The sequence below is a fragment of the Cavia porcellus genome, unplaced genomic scaffold (genome assembly GCF_034190915.1).
Source record: "Cavia porcellus strain 051 isolate PalLab524CR breed Dunkin Hartley unplaced genomic scaffold, mCavPor4.1 scaffold_10, whole genome shotgun sequence".
In the NCBI taxonomy this organism is placed as follows: Eukaryota; Metazoa; Chordata; class Mammalia; order Rodentia; family Caviidae; genus Cavia; species Cavia porcellus.
This window is the reverse complement of record NW_026947493.1, coordinates 30,138,474-30,163,880: the sequence shown is the minus strand read 5'-3', so window position 1 is coordinate 30,163,880 and position 25,407 is coordinate 30,138,474. Positions and strand designations below refer to the sequence as shown.

Genomic DNA, 25,407 nt, shown 5'->3' with positions numbered 1-25,407 from the left:
AAAGAAAGAAAGAGAAAGAGAGAGAGAGAAAGAAAGAAAGAAAGAAAAAAAGGAAAGAAAGAAAAAAGAAAGAGAAGAGAGATTTTATGACACTTCTCTGAACCACATCAGTCCATATTAATATCTTCATTATCTCAAGCCCAAATTATCCTTTGAGACTTTTACTTTGTAAGGCTGATTATATCAATACACACTCCTCTTTCTCCAAACAAATTATTGCTCCCAAGATCAGGAATTGTACCTTCAATTCTATTTGTTCATTCCAGCATTTATGGATGACAGTATAACAACCACAGTAGACAGTCAGCAAAAATCCACAGGACTGCAAATCATGCGTATTATTTGCATGCTGCTTCCCACCGTTCTTTCAGTTCTTTACTCATTTCCATCTGGCTCTAGGGCCCTCTGACTTTGTCTCGTTTCTGTAGCCCCATGACCCTTCCCACTGAGCGACAGTCTTGAAAGTTGTAGACTGACACAGTCCCTTGAGTCTCACTGAATCAAGAGAGTTAAAAGCTAAGTGTATTAGTCCGTCAAAAACTTCTGAAATAAACATGAATCCTAAGCTTTTCTGACTGATACTCTGGGTCAGCTCCCTATCACATTCAAATTTCAGGCAAATAATTCAGGTCTACCCAGTCACCAGTCCTCAAGATACTCTCTTAGATTTTTCTCTACCAAGAAGAAATTTGGCTTTACCCATTCATATGATATGTTATTCCAAATGTCTTATAAACTATCATTCTAACTTTTAAAAAGAAGATTTAGGCATGCCAAATTAAGCATAAATAATTAGCATTAACATTTTGACAATAATAAGAAAGGCTACATATTGAGTTTTTATACCAACTCCTACACTGAGAATATTACCTGCATTAGTGTTTATGTCAGCATTCTTGTTAGAAAGATAAATATCTATCCCATCATGAAGAAGTTTCATCCACAGTCAAGGATATGAACTCATTTATGTCAATTTCCAGTTCAAGTCATACAACCGAAGATTCTCCAAATATAATCAGATAAATAAACAAAATTTGTACAGATCTATAGTAGATTTTCTCTGGATTTTATTACTATATTTATAATAGTGGAGATAAAGAATCTCTAGAATTTACCATTTCAGGATATTTTCAATAAAGCAAGGCTCTCACACAATGCCATCCTGGCCTCTCTATAGCTACTCAGCTTTATGGAACTCAATCTAAAAATAAGTAACAGGACAATACATGACACTAAGAATTGAAAATGCTTTGTTCTTTAGTGATATAATGTAACTGATGGATATGATTTGAATATTCTAGTTCTAATGTTTCTAATTTATTACCACCCAGAAAAATTAATGCATCAGACATTTCTCAGATATAATGACCAGTTAAAAAGAGTCACCCCTTCTAAGAAATCTGCATGATCCCCAATTCTCTTGGCAGCGTTGTCCTCAAGGCTCATTTCTAAGCCTCTGTCAAAGTTCAAGCAATAAATGCAACCAGGAACTATCACTGTCTTTACCTATGTAGTAAAAGCAAAAAAGTAAATAAAAGGCAATTTTACCCTGAAAAAAAAAACCCAACTATGACTATATCACCAACATACCATGCACTGAGGATAAGCTCTAGCTTCTTGTCTTCAAATTCCTTCCTGCCTGCCACCAAGAAGTTTGACCAAGATACTTGCCTCGTAATAAAATGTCAACCCCAAGAGTTTATTTACAAGGCTCTACAAGTTACTAGAAATATCTAGCAATTATTTAAAAATAAATGTAGATACTTCCTTTGAAATTATTTTTCAAGCAAAAGGATTCTCCACTCAATATTTAACAATGAATTAGTTCAGTAAATCATTTAAAAGTGGGCTAGAGAAAATGATAAAACCATTAAAACAATTTATCACCTCAAGCTTGTCCTTTAACAATTGGTTTTTGGTTTAGAGAGTAGGCACAGGTGAAAAATCATGTAACCCACAGAGAACACAATATATAAACACACTTTTAAAATAGTCACATACAACTGGATAAGGACTAAGTTATTTTATTGTTTCATTAATTTTTTGTTGCAAATCCTAGGTCAAAAGCTCTTTAAGTGTTAATATCTGATGTGGGTTGAGCATCTATAAAGCACTATTCTTGGAAATTCATTTTATGACACACTCAGGGGTGCCCTTAGAGCCTGACGGTCTTTGCCACCCATCCACTGTCCTTCTGGTTCCTTCACACTGTCTCATTGCTTTAGCATACAGTGGATGTACCTGAGTCACCTTCCTAATCAACAAAGGCTTTTGAAAAAGTATCAAAAAACTTCTAGCACCAGGCTGGAGGACGGTGTGGGCTACACAAATGGAAATAGACCACCCTATGATCATAAATAACATTTTGCTCTCTAATTTATGTGAAAGATTACACAATTATCTGACTGTAGTTAACAAGTTAGGTAAATAGTACAGTGATTTCCTGTATTACAGCCTTACCACATTATGGAATAGTTATTTTGGTTTATTTGGTGACTTCTTATGACTACCTCGAGTACTCTTAGAATCAGTTTCATATCAATGGGGCCATTAATTTGCACCTCCCTACCTCATACCACACACAAATGGGGATGGAGACTTTGCACTGTGTGACATTTCTGATTTTTTTTTTTTTTTTTTAAACAGGGTTTCTTGCTGAGTCACTGAGTAGCTTGAATTTGTAATCCTCTTGTCTCAGCCTCACTGGGATCTGAGGCATGTGCCCATTTGCACAAATGAATTTGCATTTCTAAGAGGTAATAGCAAATGCTAGCTTCAAAATCACACTTGGAGAATCTTTCTAGGGTACTTTGACTCCAAAACTTTGAGAGAAAACTATATTGCAGACCACATGTAAAATTGTGTTCTGGAATTAGAATAATCTACGTATTTGAGAAGTACATGGAAGACATTTCTTATCAAAGGTCTTCAAAGAAACCCCATTACTTCAATGGCAGATTATCCTCTTTTGTAAAAATAAAAGAAAAGTAGAACTTGAAGTAATGAGTTCTCAGTCAGAACTGAGAACCAGCTGACTTGGTTTCACAAAGGCCTTCCTCTTCCTGATCAGTTGTCACTGGAGAGAACTGTGAGCAGTCTGTGTCAAAAAGACCCCTACACACTCTCCTGTAGCCACTCACAGGGCCAAGTGTGCTTTCATGTAAGCCTGTCTGGACTTGCTTTTCTTATTCTTTCCCTGTGAAGGCCCTCAAGATATTCTTTTTTCAAGAAAGAATTCCAAGAAATAAATGTGATTTCAAGAAAAAAGCAAACTTTAAAGCAAAAACAAAACTCAAGGATTTATGTCTATAGGAAGATTACGTATACTCCCTACTCTTTCTCTATGCAAAGAAAAAATGTAAGACTGTAATAGTCACTTTTCAAAACTGATTAAACAGAGTCATCCAAAGCAACATGGCTGATAATGTATTCCTGGCTTGGGTGCAAATCCACATATAGTGTCTTGTGGAAGACCAAATATCTAAGAAAAACAGATACATTCCTGGTCTGCTGAAAGTCATGAGTTATAAATTGAAATGCACAGCATGTAAGTCAATATAATTAAACAAGTCAACCCAGGAGTAAAGCAAGAGAGGCAGTTATGGAGAACTTGAGAGTTGTAGCCTCATCTAAAGGGAGCAACTGCTAGTTAACAATCATACCAACTCGATCATCCTTGGCACTGTTTCTTTCTTTTTTTTTTTTTTTTTTCTGTCAGTCTCATTTTTGGATGTGTCTAGTAGTTTTTAAATTGAATTAGAGATGTAATGTAAGAAAAAGTATAGAGACTAGATTAGTGGCACCTTAGGTACTAGTCTTAAGTAGTCAGAGAGGGGAAGGTTCCCTTTCTCCAATTCAGGGTAGAGTTGCCTCAAAATTGACTGGCATTTTGAAAAACTCAGCTTGCATGTGATATGTCTACACTACTTGGGAGCAGTTTGAAGGCTGGTGGTATTGAGTGAGGCCCCATCCTTCCTATATGTCAAATTTCAATTATATTTTCAGCATTTTGAGACTGTCAGATCTATTTTGCTTTTTAGTGATTCCTAAGCCTTTCTGAGACATAAAACTGAATGAAGATGAAAGCCTAAAGCAGTGGCCCAGATTCATGGAAGACAAGTTTTCCACAAGAGCACAAATCTGTATCTTCCACATGCACAGCTCACTAGGAATAGAGTTCACCCTCCTAGGAGACTCTACAGGTCACTGCTTATAGGCCTGGAAGCCGAGGTCAGCCAGCAATGTGGGCTATGTAGAGACGCTGAGAAAGCAGATGAAGCTTCTCTTGCCTGCCCCTCAGCTTCTGCTGGGCAGCTTGGTTCCTAGGTTCCCACGAGTCCACAAACCAGTACTGATCTATGGCTTGGGCACTGAGGACTCCTGCCTTAAGGTACGTAAGTGCTGGAGATCAGGCTAACATCACAGTACCTGTCTTCTCTCTGAGATGCTGATCTCTGAGTCCTGGCTGCTTTTGTAGCCCCAAATTTCAATGTTTGTCTCATAAGCCTTGTGAAATTGCCATTTTAATTGTTTATAGGTACGAGTCTCTGCTTGGTTTCTTAGCTGTTCGCAAAGCCCAAAACTGGCACATGCCTGGAAAAGCAGGCTGTAGACTACTGGTTAAGCAGTCTATCTGTAGCTCCCTTCTCTCCAGGAGTCTTGATTATCACAGAAGTAGTTGTTGTTGTTCTTCTTCTTCCTCTTTCTTTTCTTCCTCTTCCTCTCTTTCTTCTTCTTCTTCTTCTTCTTCTTCTTCTTCTTCTTCTTCTTTTTTTTTTGTTTCTGTTTGTTCTGCAAACTAGCTATGTTGAACGTTTTGTTTATATTTGGGTTTTATACTGTTTTCAAAGGAGCATTAATTTGTCACAAACTGCTCCAATTTAGTACAAGCAGAAGTCCCCAGGTTAACTTAGTACAGTAATGTAATCACCTCCCCCAACAAATAATTTTTTACTCAGAAATTGGGGTTCAAATTCAAGGCTAAATACTTTAATCTATGTAAACCATGTAGGAATTATCTTGGTAAGACTTGACTACAAGTGTGATTTTACATATAAAAATTCAAACAAGACATCAACTAGTTCTTTTGATTCACTGCTGTCCATTGATCCAGATACATCAGGAAATTTTTATAATTTGTCAGAAACTCTAAAAGAATTGCAAATAACCATAAATCAGTGTTATACTTTGGAGTACTTCAGTTGCTCTAGTTAAATATTGAATGATAAATGGACACAAGACAGGGAAATGGTTTCATCTACCACACTAATAAAAAAATGACAAGACATCCACCCTTATGCTTATTGGGGAGCATGATGAGATTCTGCTGATGGAATGTGAATCCACAGATGCCAACAACAGGCCACACCTGAAGCAAAGGAATGGGCATTTAAATAGAGAAACCACTTGACTTCAGCTTTTGTGTACAATGTCCTAGATAAAGTCTGAGGTGCAGGATGGTGAGACAGCTTTATCATGTCCAGTGTCTTGTCCTACCTACAACTGGGACTTCTAATATTCTTGAAAATTTATTACAGAATAGAGAGCAGCAATAGAGTTTGTTTATTGAAAATACTGAGGCTCTTCAGGCATTCTTCTAAGGTGTTAGGATATGCCATCCAGGACATTTAGGTGAAGCAGTAAGGAGGTTCCACCATGAAAATAGCTTGCAAACATAGCAAGTCAGCAATACCACAGAGAAGGTATTATTTCTGTTGCCTTCTGTTGCAAATTCCTCCTTACTGCAACTGACTATGGTATGGTAGCAAGTCCCTGCAGAAAAGACTCTAGAATCTGCCTTAACATAACATACCCATATTCCATGGGTATGATTATTAAGAGGAAATTTCCAGGGATTCAAATGATGGGATTTTTGTTTATACAACATGGAAATTTTGTTATTATAAATTTCAAAACAAAAAAACTAGAGGAATTTTCACATAATATTTGCAACCTTCAAAGTACAACATTAATACATATCTGTCAGTTACAAATAACAGCAATTTGTTAGGCTACAGGGCTTAACATAAAACCAACTTACAAATGTGAAAAGCAAACAACGTGATATGGGAAAACGTACAAATACGGCATATATACTAGCCAACTGCTCGATTTTTCAAATACATTGAGTTTAAAAGTGAATTACAAAAACGTAAGAGATAGGAGGGTGAAAATCATCAAATTATGTTACATGCATGTATAAGTCTACCTAAATGAGACCCATTACTCTGTATAAAAAAGCGATTTGTTTTTAAATAAGGAAAAATGACATAGGCACTAAAACAAACAAAACTGACTTTTTCAGCTGGGTATGATGGCCCATGCTCTGTAATCCCAGAAATCTAGGAAGATGAAACAGGGGGATTAAAACATTGAGTCCAGTTTGGAAAATTAACTACTTTAACGAAACCCTATCTCAAAAGCAAAGGTTTAAAGGAGGTGGCGGGTCAGGATACACCTCAGTGTGGAGCCCCTAAATTCAATTCCAGTACCACACACACACACAAAGACTTTGCTGTAGGGGGCAGGCACTGTGCCAAGGATATTACATGAGGTTTTCTCATCTTCACCAGTACTTTCTGAGATAAATACTGTCATAATTCTCATTTTTTATGGACAACAAAAATGAAAACAATAGAGTAGCTTAGAATTTTACTCAAAATACTGAGTGGTAGAGAGTCCACTGAAATAAGATCTCTGGATGCCATATAAAGCCCTTAACCATACTGTTTTACTGCCATCTTGGAGTTCATTGATCATTGTTCATTGATTATTGTCTAGCTGCATATTCCCCATACTTTAATAATGTGAGTATGGATTAGAAATATGTCTTTCCTAGTTGTGGTGAAATTCCAAGCTAAATATAAAATTAATGACATCCTAGGAGCCTCGATTCTTGCCTACTACATCTCACTAAGCACGTGGCTTATGAAATCTCTGGTTGAGACATGTTTACTAAGACTTGCCAAGAAGGATATTTTATGGGGATGTTACACACATGCAATATAAATTGCTATGGGCTGAGAATCCTTCATTCCAACCATTTCTTTTCCTGAAACTAATTTAGTAGATTTGGAAAGTGAAGCATTTGGTCTATTCCTGTACACAAGCTACTAGACCTGCCCAAAGAGTAGTCACTTAGTAAAAAAAGAGAAGAATTTCAGATTGGCCCCTTGAAGCAGCTCCTCCCCTCACCCCACGTCTACTAACTACGTATTAGTATGTGGACCAAGTGTTTTTAAAGAGCTACAAACTTGCTTTGATTGGCCAGAAACTTCACACTGCAAATCTACATTCTGGTGAACATCTGCTAAGCATACGGGAAAGAGAACAGCATTCTGACTATTGCTTTTCTGCTTAGGAGCAATGCAAGTGTGAGCAAGTCATGCTGAGCTTCAATCTCCTGTTCAGTGTAATACACAAGGCCAGCTGCCTCATGATGCTCTTATAAGGGTGGCACGGGTGAAAATATTTCAAAGATGATGCAAACACAAGATCCCGTGCATGCATATAAACACACACACACACACACACACACACATCTATATGTTTAAGGATCCAGTGCTGTATATTATCCACATGCAGAGGAGAAGACATGTGAAAAAACAGAAGGGGCAGACAGAACTCCACCAAGCCACCTCAGAGGAAATGATCTTAGGAAGACATGGTGGATTTCTACAGTGATAGGAAAAAGATACAACAGTGCAGACAAAAGGATGGGGAAAAGAAGTATAGAGGCCAGCCATAGAAGTGGGTCCTGGCATGTCATGATAACAGCATGACATAAGGGTGGAATTCTGAGATGCAGTGGCACCAGATAAAAACTTGTTAACTAATAGAAATTCATTCACATAGAAAAGCTGTGTGCCAAATACCTTAAACCAAAAGCACCCACAAAAATACTTGTCATCAAGTGGGACTCTGCTTGTTAACCTGCTAGCTGTTATTGTTTATACAGTGGTTCCTTTATTCACAAACTTAATCTGTTCCATAATTCTGGTTGAGAACCTAATTGACCACAAACTGAATCAAATTTCTCTATCAGGTTCACTGTAAATAAGGTTACAGTAATCTGTTCTGACCCCTATGAATCTGGTCACAAACTGATTTTGATCGTGAACCAAATCAAATTTTCCCATACAGTTCAATGTAAATAAAGTTAATCCATTCTGCACCATATGATTTTTTTAACCACAAAAATACAAAGCAAAGTAAAGTATAGTACAAAGAGAGAGAACACAATCTTGCTTCAGGCTCTTTCTGGTGTGGAGAAGAGAGGGTGGGTGGGGAGGTTATTATTTGGAGGGACAGACTCCCTCCATTAAGATATCAAGGAGATCCTCAGAGGTTTCCTGTCTGTCTCTTAGCTGCAGAGTCAATTATCTTTTTTAGAGAGAAAAGTAAAAAAAAAAAAAAAAAAAAAAAAAAAAAAAAAAAAAAAAAAAGATACAGAGTTTCAAACAGGATGATAAGAAATTAACAATGATTAATATATTGACAAAAAAAATCTATCTAATGTCATTTGTTTTTTTCCACACTGCATAACTCTCCAGAAATGAGAGATCATGTTATCATTCATCAAGTTCAACTCTCTATTCATTTAAGTTATGTGGGGTGGTATCTCCCAAAGAAATCCTGGCACTCATTCCACTTTTCATATTGGATTTTATCATATCATTGCTATCCTCCTCCCTGTCTTCCTCTCCTCAGTGGAATGCTTACCAGAAAGCCCCTTCTGCAGCTCTCACAAGAGTTCTGCAAGTTCTTCTACTGTCAGCTCCTTTTTATGGTCCTCAAAAACTGCTCTGTGTCTGTACCACTGAGGTCCAGACTCATACTCTTGCCCATGCACACGACTTCCTCTACTATCTGTGCATCAGACCCTTCACAGTCATGTTCAGTGACACATTCTGGCCACAATTTTCTTTTCCCTCGTGCTGTTTAAAGTCCAGTACATGATATCCTTCCAGGCTTTGTCAATGGGGTTGATGCAGTGAAGGACACTGAAATGTTTCTTCCAGAACTCTTGTGGAGTCAGGATTTCTCTTCAGTGACATTAAAACACCCGGGGAAGAACATCACATCATCCCTCAAGGCTAGAGGGTGTTCCTGGGCGTTGTCCATTGGAAGACAAGTATCTCTGAGGGAGGTGGCTGTTAGAAAGATATTTTGTAACAGTGGGTGTGAACAGCTCTTCTGTGGAGAACTGCTTTGTGACCAGGCTTTCCCATTGGCCCTCCACATGACAGACATCTGGCCGTGTTTACATTCTGTTCCTTGACTGTACAAAGGATCCCAGGATGGTACACCAGTAGTGGCTTCGTCTTCAGTCGGCACTTGGGTTCACACACGGCAAAACAGTCCATCTGTCCTTCATATGTTTGTGCCCTGGCAGTGCCCTTTCCTCCCATGAGATGTAGATTCTGTGTGGCATCCTCTTTCAGAAGAGCCTTGTTTCATTGCACCTGAACACTTGCTGAACAACATATCACTGATATGCAGAAAAGATAATCAACAGAAAGCCATGCAAACAGACTGAGACTCGGGAGGAAGATGATAGAAGAAGGAGAGGGCACAAAGCTAAGAGAATATAGGGGAACTCCATATTTCAGGCCAGAAAGAAGACCAAAGGAAATAAAAGGGATAGGTGAAAGGAAAAATGTGTTCCCTTCTGGGAGGGATTAATACGAATATTCTAACCTGAGTGCAGATCAATTCATGTAATGGAAAAAAAGCTTTAAAACTTTACTATCTTAAAGAAAATATTCTTGAAAAATGTAAATCTTCATTCAGATTATTAGAGAAAATAAAGAAGCTGGTTTCCATTTAGTGATATGAAGAAAATTCATCATGTGGTATATTATTGGAAAGAAACCATATAAGCTATTTAAATGAGATGTATAAACAGACAAAGCTTCTGAATTAGTTGTTTCTAATAGTTTAGAGCTAGAATAGAAATTTTTAATCTGTATAATAAAAACTTGTTTCAAGGAGTTCTCAAGGCCAGCTAAAAATGAGATCACAATGTTGAAGTATTTTGAGGTAAGCTCAGGTAAAATGGCAATTAATAAATCAAAAATTAATTAAGAGGCAACTATGCTTTTATTACTAACCAAAGTGAGTTTTACTAAGTTATCTGTTTGGCAATATTGAACTAAAGTTTTGTGTTCACCATATCTAGCCAAGGTTAAAAATTCTTATCCTTTTGTGTTTTGGGGAAACATTCAAAGCAAAAAGGACCAATCCATCCCTGCATAATATATGACCTTCAGCCTCCCTTTCTAAATGACTTCTCTCTTGGAGACATTCCTCAAATATTAGGGAGAAATTTCCCCTATTTCAACAAGGTTAATAAAACTGTCTTCTTAATCTTCCGGGACATCTTATCCTTGACATTTTCAATAGTGTCAACATTTTCAAAAGTTTTCCAGAATCTATGACAAGGAATAGAAGATGAGATCATAAAATACACATTTTTTGCTGCCATTTTTGAGGATGGATATAGATATAGATATATAAAATATCAGGTAAATAAAATTTCATGAAGAATATTCAAAAATCAACTGATTACTCTAGCGCCAACTAAGAAGATGAGTGTGTTTTTGATAAATTTCGTTATGCTCAATGATCTCTTATAATAGGATAGGAATATAGCTCAGTGGTAGAACATTTGCCAAGTGTGTGTGAGGTGCCCTGAATTAAAACTACAGCACTACACATATACACACTCACACACATGCACGTGCACACACACCCCCACACACACGCACACACACACACAGTTTCTGAAAACCACAACTATTTTCTATTAGTATTTGACTACCAAAGAAAAAATCCTGAGAAAGGCCCCAGACTCCTTAATGACAGGAAATATTCCAAACCCATAGAGAGCAGGTAGGACTGGAGTGTGTAGTGCTAGGTTCAATCAGTTCTAGCAATGAGAAAAAAGAAAAAATTAAGCTTTTTCAAAGGAGCAAAGTGCTAACCATAAGCATTACCTAAATGCATGGTCTTCAGGCCCACATAGGACTGGAGTCACCTTATTCAAATGTCAGATGCCTCCTTGATTTTGAATACCAGGCATAACTCATTGAACGCAGGTCTACCTGATATTTAACATTTATCATTTTCCATCAGTTTATTTGTTCATAGGGAAATCAGTAAATATACATTTTAAATCTATATATTTGTGAGATTTTTCATATAAATAAATGCCCAAACATAAAGGGAGAAATGGTCCAACTACATGTTATTTTAAGCCCTGCATAAATTAATTGGGAATATAATTCCAAGGTAGATAAAAGATGCAGTAGTAGCTACATTTATTAAACCATATTAATATGGACTAATAATTAACAAATTATTTCATGAACACTGTACTAGTGCTTCATATGAATTATTTCCTTTAGTCTCAAGGAGACTCAGAAGTGTTTAAAATCTGAGCCCTGAACAAGTGTAAAAGATAAGGCACAGGAAAGCTTTATTCAGTGCCCAAAATGACTACTTTACTGGAGAGTAAGTGTAACAGTAGAAATTATTAAGTAAAGATTCAACACGTGTCCTTCTTACAGTCAAATGACACTGGAACTTGTAGTAGACCAGCAGAATTTGGCCAAACAAAAGTATCTAAAGTGACCAGATTAAGGAATTCAAAACAATGACTAATAATTAACACATCAATCTTCTGAATGTCAATGGATAGGTCTAAAGTGCTAGATCTTGCTTGAAAAGCTTCTCGGCTTCAGTTGATTAAATATGCTCTCCAAAATCTTGTTTACGTTATTAATTTGTTCAGAGCCCCTGTCTTCCGAGAAGTGTAAACTTTCACCTAGTCCCTGAAGAGTTAGCACTTATTTTTAATTAAAATGGTCTTGAGTAAATTGAGTTATTATTTTTATTGGTTTTATTACTAACAGTATTAACTGCAAATAAGGTAGATTAAAAAACAAAGCACAATTGAAAGGGATGCAAACCCAGGTATCTTAAATAATGAACTACCTATAGCATATATTAAAAATCTGACTCCAAATTATCAAAACTAGACAGTGAGTCATGTCAGGGGTTTATATGAATGATTTTCAACAGTAGAGAATATAAAGATGTGTCAAAAATTTATGAGTATGAAGCACAAACTGCTTTCTTCTAGTAGGAAGAGCAAAACAAAATTAAATACCATTAGAAAGATTTTGACACTTTGCTCTCTTATGATCCAAATTATAGTAACACAGTTTTATACATAATGATGCAATTATATGCTGCCATGAACAGTTTAATTATTTTATGCCTGAGCAGAATTTTTTTTTTTAATCAAGTGCCCTGCAGACCTTCCAAATGTGATTACTTCTCACCTGGCTTTAACTTTCTTTTGCTATATTCAACTTTCAATGGACACAGAAGTGGAATGTTTCTTTAAAATGGTCTTTTTAAAATCCTTTCACTTCACTTTAATTTCTTAAAAAATAGCTACCATTTTTTGACCATCCACTCTGCAAAGGTGCTGAACTCATTTATTCATTCTTCCCAGTGCCTTCCATACCAGACAGATGTAAGGACCCATGGGAGCTTGCTGACCTAGGAGGAAACTGGAGAGAGGGAATTATAAAACAGATACGCAGCTTCTTATTAGACCTATGTCCTTAGGTTACATGTAGACTTATTTAAAATTCCAGCTGTGATTCCACACACATTAAACTCTATAACTTAGCCTCTCCCTCATCTAGATAAGGAGAGAAATTAAAGTCTCCAGCTCACAGGTTGTGAGGAGTAAATGAGATGATGATGCAAAAGTTTTAATATAATGGTCTGGCACATACTACATGCTCAGTGAACATTAGCGAACCATAAGGATGGTGATAACGATGTTATTATTACTTAACACATTATGGTAAGTGCACAGATGAACTATGTAAAGGATGCTAATAAGGGCACCAAAGAAGGGCAGTACATTTTCCTGGAGTAGTTCAGTCTGAAGAGACAGAAGTGGCAAAAGAGAGAGAGAAATAATGTGAGTAATGAGTCTTCAAACTTAGAAAAAAGGAACTTGAAAACTGTTCAAGAAAGACTGTTAAGAAAAGATGCCATGTTTGGTTAAGTAATGGCTTCATCTTCGGAGACGCAGTCTGTGGCTACTAAACATGTAAGGACCTGCACCATGCTGATGAGCATCTATTATCATCATCCATAAAGTCATTTGCTGTGGCACACCTTGGCACAGAAATGCTCGTTTGTTACAATTATCTCTTCAGTCTGACATGAAGAGAAAGCAGCTTCTATTACCCTGGGAAGTGTCTCCAAATAATTAAAATTCTGAAATGTTTCTTGAGCTGAAAGCAGATGAGACCCTCCTTTAGGGCACATTCTGGTGAGTAAGCAGGCTCATATTTGTTGTTCTTGTAGACAAGTCCTTGAGCATACAAATCCCATGGCATCGTAAGTCATTTTTTAACCTGACTTTAAAAGTTCCAAGTCAACCTTTTAAAAAGGGCTACTATTTCTTGAGCACATCCAGGGACCTTACAAGGCACTTGTCACTATGTAAAGGTATCACCTCCCTCAGTGTTTCCAGAGAGTTGCTACTGTCACCAGAGTTTTAAAGAAGAGGAAAATAAGGAACGGAGAGATTATGTTTCTTTTTTTTTTTTTTTTTCCATTCGACCCAGCTATTCCACTTCTGGACATATTCCCAGAAGAACTGAAAGCATCATACCACATGCACCCATGCTTATAGCAGCACAGTTTGTAATAGTAGCCAGCTCTTGGAAACAACCTAAGTGTCCATCAGCTGAGGAATGGATAAAAAAGATGTGGTATTTTTATATAATGGAGTATTACTCAGCTATAAAGAATGATCACATTGAGATATTTATTAATAAATGGGCACAACTTGAGACCATACTCATAAGTGAAATAAATCAAACTCACATATATAAATACCATATAGTCTCCCTAGTATAAGAAATAGAAAGAGTAAATAAGAGTTTAGGGTAATCATGATTCCCCATACATTGTTTTGAAGCCTTATAATGATTGAAGTTGTAATGTGTTTGTCTTGGTTTTTTGATTTTATTTTCTGTGATGGTAAGAACAGCTAATTTGAGGGAAATAAGTCATTATAATAGCCAGTACTGATAGAATATCATCTTACTCTGAAGTCCTACCATGCTCTTGCTCTTCTGTTTCTATTGGCTCTATCATGTTGTACCTTATTGGATTGTATTACGTGTGAAAGTATAAACAAATTTCCTATGGAAAATGAGATAATATAGTAGCCATTTTTTGTTTTCTGTTACTTGGTTCTGAAAACTTTGCAATACTCTCATTCTCTCCAATATTTTTATACTATTTTGTTATATTTGATAATATTGTATATGAAGTTATACTCAACTATTTCAAAGAAAGAGACATTGTGGTAGTTACTGTTAATTATAGGTTTTATTCTCGTGAAATACTGTTTTGCTTACATTGTTCTGTTCTGATGTGCTCTGTTATGTCCTGTTTTGTTTTGGTTTTTTTTTTTTGCCTTTTTCCTTTTTATCGGTACCGGGGATCAAACTCACGACTGCCTGCTAGCAAGGCAGGCACTTATGCCGCTGAGCTAAATCCCCAGCCCCATGGCCTGTTTTGTCTTAATTTCTTTAAAATAAAAAAGAGATTAAGTTTCTTACTCAATTATCACAAGCTTAAACATCTACAGCTGTTATTTGAACCCAATTTTTAACTCAATGTTTATATTAGCGTATATATAGCTTAACATATTTTCTTTTCTTTCTTTCCTTCTGTTTTTAAAAGATAATACTTGATTTCAAAACAAAAATTAAAGTGCAGTGGGGTAAAGTGAGCTGAGGTACTGATGTGAATAAATGGAAGAACAAAAAGGAACGGAAAGTATTCAACAATTGTAATATGATATGAAAGTAGAGTTTCAATATCAACATGAATCAAACGAGGTTTCTTAGAGGATCAGACAAGATTTGCTTTTTAACCAAAGTATGAACAAACTTTTTAGTCTAGTTCTTAGACAACAGGGGCTACTCATCACTTACTAACTTTTGAGACTTTTTGTTTCTTTTCTCAACATTGAATCTTAGCTCTGCAGCCATCTGAGATCATTTATAAGGCAGCTGGCTAGACTTCATCAGAAAGCAGGATAGACTTGCCTACGTTCAAGGTTTGAGAACCAGTGAATAGAATATATTATAGATCAACACAAGATATAATAAAGATCATAATGAGATAATGTTTTGTTTAGTTCTATGCCAGGCATACGGTGATTTCATAACATCCTTGCTTCATTACCAATAATAATTGTTATAGATACAACCATGATACTAAAAAGAGTCATTAAACTAACACAGAAGGAATTTAATACAAGAAATGCCTTTATTTAATATTACAAAATGTAAAACAAATAACCAAGCAAAAATAAATGGCTAGTTTCTGAGAATGGGATATCCTGAGAATGACTGCCCTGTACTAGTAATAACTACACACTCAACTTAAAGACAATTACTTTAATTAAAATTGGTCAATAGGGAGAGATGGACTCAGAGTAAGCTGGTATCAGAGAAAGAAAATTCATAAGAGGAAAAAAATTAATTACTTCGTCTTAAAAGGTTTAAGTGCATTGTTAGATAAATATCCCTATTTAATGGAACTCCCATTAAATGTCATTACCCTTTGGGTAAACTGAGTCTAGCAAGTGGCTGGACTCATGTAATGAACCCATTAGTTTCACCAGTACATTAATTCACAGGGTATCCAATGCATCGCGTGAATGAAGACACTGCTCATGAGCTGGAGTGTTGGAATGAGTTGGCATTCAAAGGGCCACCAGGCACAATTAATTCACATTTGAGCAGATGTCCCTAAATAGTGTTGGCCCATAGGCAGATCTATACTTCACGAAATACATAGTAGTGCATTTAAATATTTATAGATGCATTTAAAAGGGTAAAAATTTTGCTTATAATTTAAAAAACCAGAAAAAGATATGCAGTTCCTGGATACATGAAATTAAAGTGGACCCAGAATATTTTCTGAAGTCAAAGACCATTTTTATTTTAGACTTCCTCTGCCACATTCAATCCTGCCACTTCCCAAGACCACACCTAACTTGTTTCTTCACTTCTGTGCTGACTTTAGACATAATTGTCAGTTCTGCCAAGTCACACTTCAGGGAACAACTATGTCCCTTCTTAAAGGCAACACTAATTATGGAATAACCTATTTATTCTCTTGCCCCAAAGATTTCAACATTTCACTTGACTTCCCCATAATTCACTGTATCTTAGCAATTAAATTAATGGCAGTGGCAGCAGTGAGAACTCTTTAATCCCCTAAGGGTTTGCTCCTTTGATTAGATCAGATCAAGGAAGCTGCAGCTATTTTCAGGCAGATTAAAAGGGCTCATTCTTGCCATCAGTGCTGAGGACTAAAAGGTTGTGCATGTTGACATCTCCTCCATATCCATCTGTGATAGTTTACATTGAGGTTATTTTTTAAAGAAGGCTTTAAATATAGAGGGAAGAGCATATGGATAAAGAGCCATAAAGACGCCATTCCACATTTCAGGCAAAGGGGCCAGGCAGGTTTTGGTTTGTGCATATCTGCTTTCTTAACACACCTGAACTGCCACTTCCAGGTTCTAAGATCCCACATGGAGGCCATAAATCATTCAAATATATTCTTCCTGGCTTGAAGAAAGTTGTATGCAATGACTTTTTAGCTTCAGTAGAAACAAAAGCATTTCTTATACAGTGTTTACCAGTCATTTCCAAATTTAGCTTTATCAACATCACTTGGAGCTTTTATAGTCATGTTTAAAAATGCAGCTAACCAGTCTCATCCCAGAGTTAGTGAGAATGAGCTCAGCAATCCAGGATTTCTGAAAGCTCTCAAGGTAATTCCAATGTGACCCATTCTGGGGAACCATTGGTGTATGTCAGAATGCAAAGGTATAAGCTAGCAATAATGGTGCAGTAAGTAAATGTTCATACTCAGTTAACCAAAACAAAGAGTAGCCTGTGAAAATCAGCCATCGTGGGATTATAATCTCATTCTCTATCAGCTGGTCCAGTGGATAAATCATTAGGATTCTCTGAGTGTCAACTTCTTCAACTTTAAAATGGGCCATAACATATACAATATACCACTAACAGATACAATATACCACTTAACACTGGGTTACAATAAAATGGGAGTGATCATTATTTTTTAACCAGCTCTTATAAATTGTGGAAAACATAGCTTATTGTATAGTGGTTAGAATAATTCTCACTAAAAACTGTTTCCTCTCACTCAACACTTTTCACTTAATAGTGTATTATGGATCAGACTGAGCATAATGAATAAATTAGAATTAACTCTGACTTAATAATTGACTTAATTGTACAGCACTGTCAAATTTGTAACAGTGTTCCTGGAATTAGGAAAAAAATACATATGTGATGATTGTAAACTGCATCTCAATTTTAGAAATGATCAAATGTGCTAGAGTGGTATAGGCAGAGTACTTTGAAGTCATATGATATCCAGGAAGGTCTTTGATCAAAAGGCTACATGTGCCAACCAAACAAGGAGCCCTTCTTGCCAGAAATAAAAGTCCTACAAATTACATCAGGGGTAAAACAGTTGAAGAAACACTGCCTCATAACTTTTTTCATAAATCCATGTTATAATTTGTGTCTAGGTGGCCCCCCAAGCCTCATGCTGTCACAGAGGCTGCTGAATCTAGTGTTTGTGAATGGTTTGTTTTCTGGTGCTGAGGTTAATAGTGTGAGTGCTTCACCTGCCCAGGGGTGGAGCCAACATACCATGTGAGGGTTGGAAAGAGGCCTGCTTTTTTCTCTTTTGCTCATTTTGCTCTTGCTATTTGTGGCCACCATGAATGGCTGCCCCTCAGCCATGCCACCTTGCCTTGCAGCCAGCTGAGTATGGACTGAAATCTCCAAAACTGTAAGATAAATAAACCTTTCCTTGCTTCATTTTGGGTGTCAGGTATTTTGTTTCAGTAACAAGAGAAAAGCAGCCAAGACAGTCCACAATGCAGTGCCTCAAAGCTCAGAAACCCTTTGACAGCCAGGCACGGTGGTATGCATTTGCATCCTAGTATTTGAGAAGTTGAGGTAGGAGAATGACTTGAATCCAGAAGTTCGAGACCAATGTGGACAACATAAAAGACCTCATCTCAGAAAGAAAGAAAGAAAGAAAGAAAGAAAGAAAGAAAGAAAGAAAGAAAGAAAAGCTTCAAAAGATTAACTATTGATAAAACTCTCCTATTTATCCTTTGTGGAATAAATTTTATCAGAGCATAATTTGAGAAATGTTAAATTGAGGAAGTTTCTTGGCTACCCTAATCATGAAAATCATTGTACAAATATCTTGTTTTGCCAGAATATGAGGTCCATAAGAAAGGAGTTCCATGTCTTTGAACAAACCACTAAAAATAGGAAGCACAGCTTCCTTTTAAATGAATACCCTTCTTGCTTGTTTGCTGTTATTGTTGTTTTTTAAATGAACCATGCACGCTGGACATGCAAGCACATACCTGGAATCCTAGCACTCAAGAGACTGAGGCAAAAAGATTGCTGTGCATTAGAGGCCAGGTTAGGATACATAGTGAGTTCAAAGCCAGGGCACAGCAAGACTGTATCTCAAAAATAAATAAAAATGAAAAATAGTATCATTTAACCTTGCAAAAATAATAATGAGAACCATTTCTTTTTTCAAGAACCTCTAAAAGGAAGGGCAGTTAGTGAATATTCATAATAATGTAACAAATAATGTTTTGGTTTTTAAAAGTCCCAATGATAAGATTAAATATCTAAGAGTTCATTCATATTCATTTTGTTACAATAAATATATTCAATAAACATAGAACATAGACTTAGTTTTGCATTTGGGCCACGAGTACCCACTTCCTCCATAACGTGTGTCATCCCATATGTGCTGTGATTTACAATCCCCAAAGCATTAAGTTTAAATTGTGAATATACTATTTTGGATTCATTGGAATTCTCACGCAATAGTCACTCTAAAATAGAAGCACACAAGAAGACGATTTTCCACATTTTAAAGCCAGATGGTCCATATCAACTAAATATTTTTCCTCCCTGTTCAGAAGAAAATTCATGGTAAAAGTAGTGAGTCAACTTAAGTAATATCTGAATCTAAGGGATCCTTATTCATCAACACCAAACTTAGGACTCTATTTAAAGGAAATATATTTTAAATTTTTAAAAAAATGTTTAGAAAGAATTTATGCAACAAAACTGGCACAGAAAATCTATTTAAGAAAATCCCCTGTTGTGCATGTGGGGTTGAGGAGGACCCCTTATTCTGATGCATTCCACTACGCAATAATTTTTTTTCTCAATGAAAAATGAAATCTTTATTTTAATTAAATCTGGAAGTACCAAAAAAGAGTTTGATCGTTTTATCAAGTTTTCTGGCACTAAATATGCTATTCAACATTATGCCTTTTTCTTGATTTTCCTTTTCATTAAAAATTACTCACCAAACCCAATTCTACCATTTGTAACCATGAATAGTAGAAATTCAAAATCTGAAATATATAACACTCTTGAACAAACATATCTCTTGAAATATCTCTCTTGTATCATGGATAGAAAGATTTCTCAGAGCCCAGGAGACATTATCACACTAAGTTATTCAGCTAAATGAAAATCAAGTAACTAATGACTCATACATATGACTTTGTTTTTTTCACTACATTTGACACGCTCTTTCTTAAAAATGAAATGAGGTAGCCTTCAAAATCATATGCTGCACGATAAAGATCTTATCTTTAGCTTAAGTGGATCAGCTGTTCATGATGTCATCATTTCTGATTATTCCATATTTAAGATTAAAAGGCTGGAGGCTTTCTCTTTCTGTAGACTACTTCCATGTTTGTTCATTACGTTTCCCAAGTGGGTGTACCACTTAATAGCCTTAGACAGCACATTATGTGTTGAAGACAAAGATCTCCAGGGACAGGCACAAGTGGGCTAAAAGTGGGGGACCACACTCTGGAAGTAGTCTGCCCTAACTACAACACCTCTACTTTGAATATGTGTGATATGCTCACCTTCCAACTAAATTTATAACTAATGAAAAGCAATGTGCAGCAGAAAGATGAAAATGAGGGTACCATTAGTTTAGTACAAGTGAAGCCCACATTGAAGACAAAGCCAGACCCTTAATCCTGATCACAATTCTAGATAGGATCTCATGTTCTTCCATCAAAAGGTACAGAACAAAGAAACAAGATCTAGTGTCTGGTTTTCAAGAGCACACCTCTAAATCCAATGAGAGATCAAATTACCAGCTTGATCTGAGGCTGAAGCAATCATGGTTTACCTATATCAGTGCCAAAGTATAGTAAATACAACTGCTGAATGGTGTCCACAGTGGGCTAGGCACTGTGCCAGGTGCAGCCTGCACATTGCTGAACAAAATCTAATGAAACCTCATCTTGCTGGAGTTCACAGTCTAATAGATTCATGACCATTAATCAAATAATACAATGAGATACCATGCAGTGAAATTCATCCTTGTATCAGGTGATGTTCTAATATCAACTCATTTGCCCACCACACTTCTAAGAATGAGGCATGGTAATCACTACCATTTTGTAGAAGTGCCACTGTGTCAAAGTGCCTAGTGGCAGAGTCTAGTGTGAGGCCAGATGCATGAATACAGTATCTAGGAGCTTGATCATCATATCCTATCTGCTTTCTCCAACATTATGAGAAAACACATGCAGAGTACAGTTGAGACATGACCTCTCAACAGAGGGTCAGGCTGCCAAGAGTTTCCAACAGAGACTTTTACAGGTAGGGAGAACCCCAAAGAGGTAATGATATTGAAGGTGAGGGCCATCAGAGCATCAAGGCAGGCATAGGACCATCTGCAAAGACACCTATATGGGGAAAGGCACTGGAGAGCATGGGGACTAGAATTTAGGACATAGAGTGGGAGAGTGGTGGGCATGGGGGATAAGCAGCTGATAAGGAGACAAAGGTGAGGGAGAACCACGCCAGCAGTGTCTAAGCTAATGGGAAGCCACTGAGGAGTCCAGCAGGCACCATCTGGCCACACAAGTACTTTCAAGCACCTCTCCATGTGCAATGAGAAGAACCTGAGTACATCATAACTGACACAACACAATCCTCCCAAAAGAAAGACAGACCCACTCTGCATCGTTCCGCAGTGTTAGGATGAGACCCCACAGCCTGCAGGCAGCCACACCCGTGCAAGGCACCTCACCGAGAGAACCCCTGCACCTGCTGGTTTCCACTAAGGCTCAGCACCAAGTAACACAGTGGGGAATTGTGGGAATAAGAAAGACTAAAAATGCTACTACCTTTACAAATATTTCCATTTTTAAGAGGCAGAAAGGGACAGATACATCATATTATTGAAAAGTGTGGGACATTTGTTCAAACAAAAGTTAGTGTCATTTCATGTAAATGTTGAAAAAAAAAGCTGTTTCTCTTATCTTTTGGTAATCAGCTTGGTTTTTAAAAAAATCTTCAAATTGACAAAAATAATACATATGTATTTCCCTGAAGAGAAAATAATTTTTCTTATTTGCATTCATAAATTTTTTATCACATTTTTAAGGATTTAGTCAAATAAAACTAACCACTTAATACTAACAAAAGACCAAACTGTGGGATGTTGTCCTTCAGTCAAAGCTACTGGCCCTAAACCTGTCAGTCCTTTAAAACTTATTAAATCCATCCCTTCTTCCATTCCTACTTCTCTGAGGAATTTTCTTTCCTCTAAAAGAAACTTTACGGAAATCCCTAATTTAATGGAAGAGGGAAATAAATTTCTGAATTCTAATAATCATGATTTTTTAAAACTGGTGATGCCAGAAAATTAACAGCAGATCCAGAGGAGTTGCCAAAGTCACAGCTATGGCCTTGAAGCTAAAAGCATCTAGACTCCACTGAAAGCCTTGGCTTTGGTATGTTCACTTAACTCTTTTGAGTTTCGGTGTCCACACTTCTGACATGGAGAAGAACATGTCCCTTACACTTTTGTGGCAAAATTAAATACTTAACCCAGAGCCCAGCACAATAATAGGGAATTGTTTATCATCTAGAAATGAGTGTAACTTTACTAAGGAGAAAAGCATCAATTTCCAGTTGGATTCATGCCCCTTCTAGCAGGGCCATCACAAGAATCAGAAGGCCCTTGTATAAGAGAACACATAGCTTTTACTTTATCTACATAGTTTGGCATTTTTACTACAGAATCTTATTTACCTGAAATCCTTTGTATGCACAGAAGTAAACACATGTAATACTATCTAAATAAGAAGCATTAGGGCAGAACTGAATTTGTTAAGTTTCTTGTCCCCTGCTGAGAAGGGCACAATTCAAGGAACAGAAACACATCTCCTGGGTCTCCCTATATTCTGCATAGGTAAAAAGAGCTTAGGCCAACTTCAGTCATTGAACGTTCCACTGTTGAATTGTAAGTTGAGCATTTGAAATATTCTTATTTCAAATAAGAAGATTAATTTGGTTTGAGTGTTCATATTTTAACTAACTTATTAACCTAATTATATGCCGAAACAGTATCAAAAGACTTCATCTTTTAAATGAATGTAAGCTTAAGCCCACTTATTTCTTCAAACTACATCCCTACTCTTCGTTCTACCAAGTTTTATACAATGCCCTACTTGAAAAACAAGGCTAGTTTTGCTGCTTTTCAACTCTACAAGCTTTGTTTTCTTCTAGATCAAATGAAAATATTCTGTTTAAAGAACTGACAGGATAGGAAAATACCTTATGTGTCCAAAAGCCTCCAATCACAAAGACATCTAAGCAAGCTAAATTGGGGGGAAATTTAAATAGCAGTAATTACTATATCTCAAAACTGCAAGAAAAAAAATAAATGTCTCAAATACCATTATTCATTTAAATTTTCTGACAACCTGATATTTATCTTCTTTTAGTGTTGTATTATAGAAATTTCTTATTCTATTCATTTTACAGAGAACAGGTATTTTTAATACTAACAAGCTGCACGTCTTGGAGTTAAAAAAAATTTTTAAAGGAAGAGCTATTATGTTGATTACAAATCAAACTGAGTTACAGTAAATGATGCAATGGAGATATAAAAAAAGATGTGTGCACCCTTGAAGGTAGTACTTCTCTACTCTCAAGATCTTCTTCTTAAGATAATGTACCAACATTGAAAAATTCATTCCCACACTGATAGTCAGCTTCTTTGATAATATTCAATTCAAATCAAACAGCAATTAAAACACTTAATTTGTATGAGTACTGCTCCAAGATTAACTAAAGGGCATAGAAGAGCTGAAGGCAGGGAGATCAATTAGGAACCTATTACAATATTCAAAGAGAGAGGAAGGTGGAATAATAGGAGAGTGGACACGGGTGCACAGGTGGGAAGAAGGACTTGGGATATGGCAGTGGGGATAGAACAGAAGAATGTGAGAAACCCAGGGAGATTTAACAGAAAAACAGAGACAAATATTGCAAAACCTGAAACTCAAAGCCAGGGAAAGCCCATTAACCAGGAAAACTTTATGGTAGAAGGAGCACTAAAGTGGGAAAGAATCTTCTTTCAAAACTGTTGAGTTTGAGGTAACTGTGCATGAAACTCTGACCTCACAGAACTGCAGATAACACTGGGAGGCATATCAGAGGTGAGGCATTATTTTGGGAGACATTTACAAAACCTCATATTCAGAACTGGATAGAGATATCGCCATGAATTCTGATGCATTTTTCTTCCTGCCAGCAGTAGTGACACAATCAGGACATGGGCTGTGTCTGCTCACACAGCTTTCAAGGGAAATGAATTAGACAAGGCAGACAGAGACCAGGGAAGGTCAACCCTGCCCGGGCCAACACCAAAACCCTGATTTTCTTCTGGCATAACAAGCCTAAGTAATTTTCTCATTAAGCTTATTTTCTCATCCAAGGAAAAATGAACATGTGTTCACATTATAATAATTTGCAAAATTCAAAATTAATGAAAAAATAAGTCTCAGAATCTTAAATAAACAGAATAGAACACCAGAGAATAAATGAAGCACCCAAGGGCTTCTGTCACACTCATATATAATAAAAATGTTTATGGTTAATTTTATAGGGCTAAATTAATGAGTAGTTTTGGAGAACTCTGGAAATTTCATAATATTCATTTGTATATTATAGTTTTTATACTTTATTAATGATTAGGCAAGAAAATGATTAACTGCATCTTTAAGACATTAAAGTAACACACCAGAGGTTCAATTTCACATGTGTATTACTCTTAATAAAATACAATTCTAATCATTAAATAGCACTATTTAAATAGCAAACACAACTGATTGTCAAAATGAGACAATTTGAGTTATCTGCTATTAGTTGCCTCTAGACTTTTGTTCATCATAAAAAGATATTTATTCTTCTATGATATGAACAAGACTTTTTGGGGTTAAAATAACAGCTAATATGAGGGTGATGATGATGTTGATAATGTCGATAATGATGATGATGACAATAATGATAATAGCTGCAGTAACCAGCAGAGTATTTACTATATGCAAGGCCCTGGGACCAGAAAGTTTCACTCATTCTTTCTCAAACCTTTAGAACATTTTCATAAATCTGATATCTTGAGAAATCCATCGAGCAGATGAGGAAAATAAAGGAAAACAAAGGAAATAAAGGAAAATAAAGAGCAGAGAAGCACAGGAACTCAGTTACTTAAATATTTTCTCCTTGGCTACAGTAACACCTACCACAGGCCTGGAAAGCATTCTCTCCCATTTATTTATTTGAGATAAACAACAAATAAATATTACATTTAATGTGAGCAGAAGATAGATTTAATCCCTTTGTTGTGACTCTGAAACTAGTGCTCCATCATCACCACAAACTCCCAGTGACTAAGGAGAGAGGTTTTGGAGGACCACCTGTGTTTAGTACTGCAGGAAGCTAGATAAGAACTAGAAGGGCTGCATCTAGGAATGCAGTTCATGGATAATCACAAGGTGAAGGGTAACGGTTGGTTGTCATTTAGATACATCCCCACTTCAAAGGCGTAGGCCAATTGGATAATCACTCAAACCTCGCACTCCTTCAGTGTAAACAGAATAGGAATGATACTGGCATCAGTCTCCCCATGTGTGGTCTGTGTCACAAGGAAAAGGACACACAGAATCTGTATGCAGCTCACTCAGTGATGGAGCTGCCATCATCACTACTAGCCCAATATTAGCCAAGACCTCCAGGAGTTAATGGAGGCAAGGGAGGAAGACACCAGAGGGTTATGATATTGGTCATGGAAGTTTTCAGATTCCATCCCTCCTTCCAAGTCTCCTTCAGGATGACTTGACACATAGGAATCTCAGTGTCTTGGCGCAAGATGTGAATA

The 25,407-nt window shown here is 36.6% G+C and overlaps 1 protein-coding gene and 1 long non-coding RNA gene across 17 annotated transcripts in view; both read right to left on the bottom strand.

Moving 5' to 3' along the window:
• Nucleotides 1–25,407, bottom strand: part of Fhit (fragile histidine triad diadenosine triphosphatase) — a 1,402,288-nt gene that overhangs the window by 636,049 nt on the left and 740,832 nt on the right. The gene's annotated exons all lie outside the window — the stretch shown is intronic.
• Nucleotides 8,459–25,407, bottom strand: part of LOC134477864 (uncharacterized) — a 39,756-nt gene continuing 22,807 nt past the window's right edge. Inside the window, exon 3 of the long non-coding RNA XR_010050109.1 lies at nt 8,459–25,407. This exon is cut by the window's right edge and continues 12,505 nt beyond it. This is a non-coding gene — a long non-coding RNA (uncharacterized LOC134477864).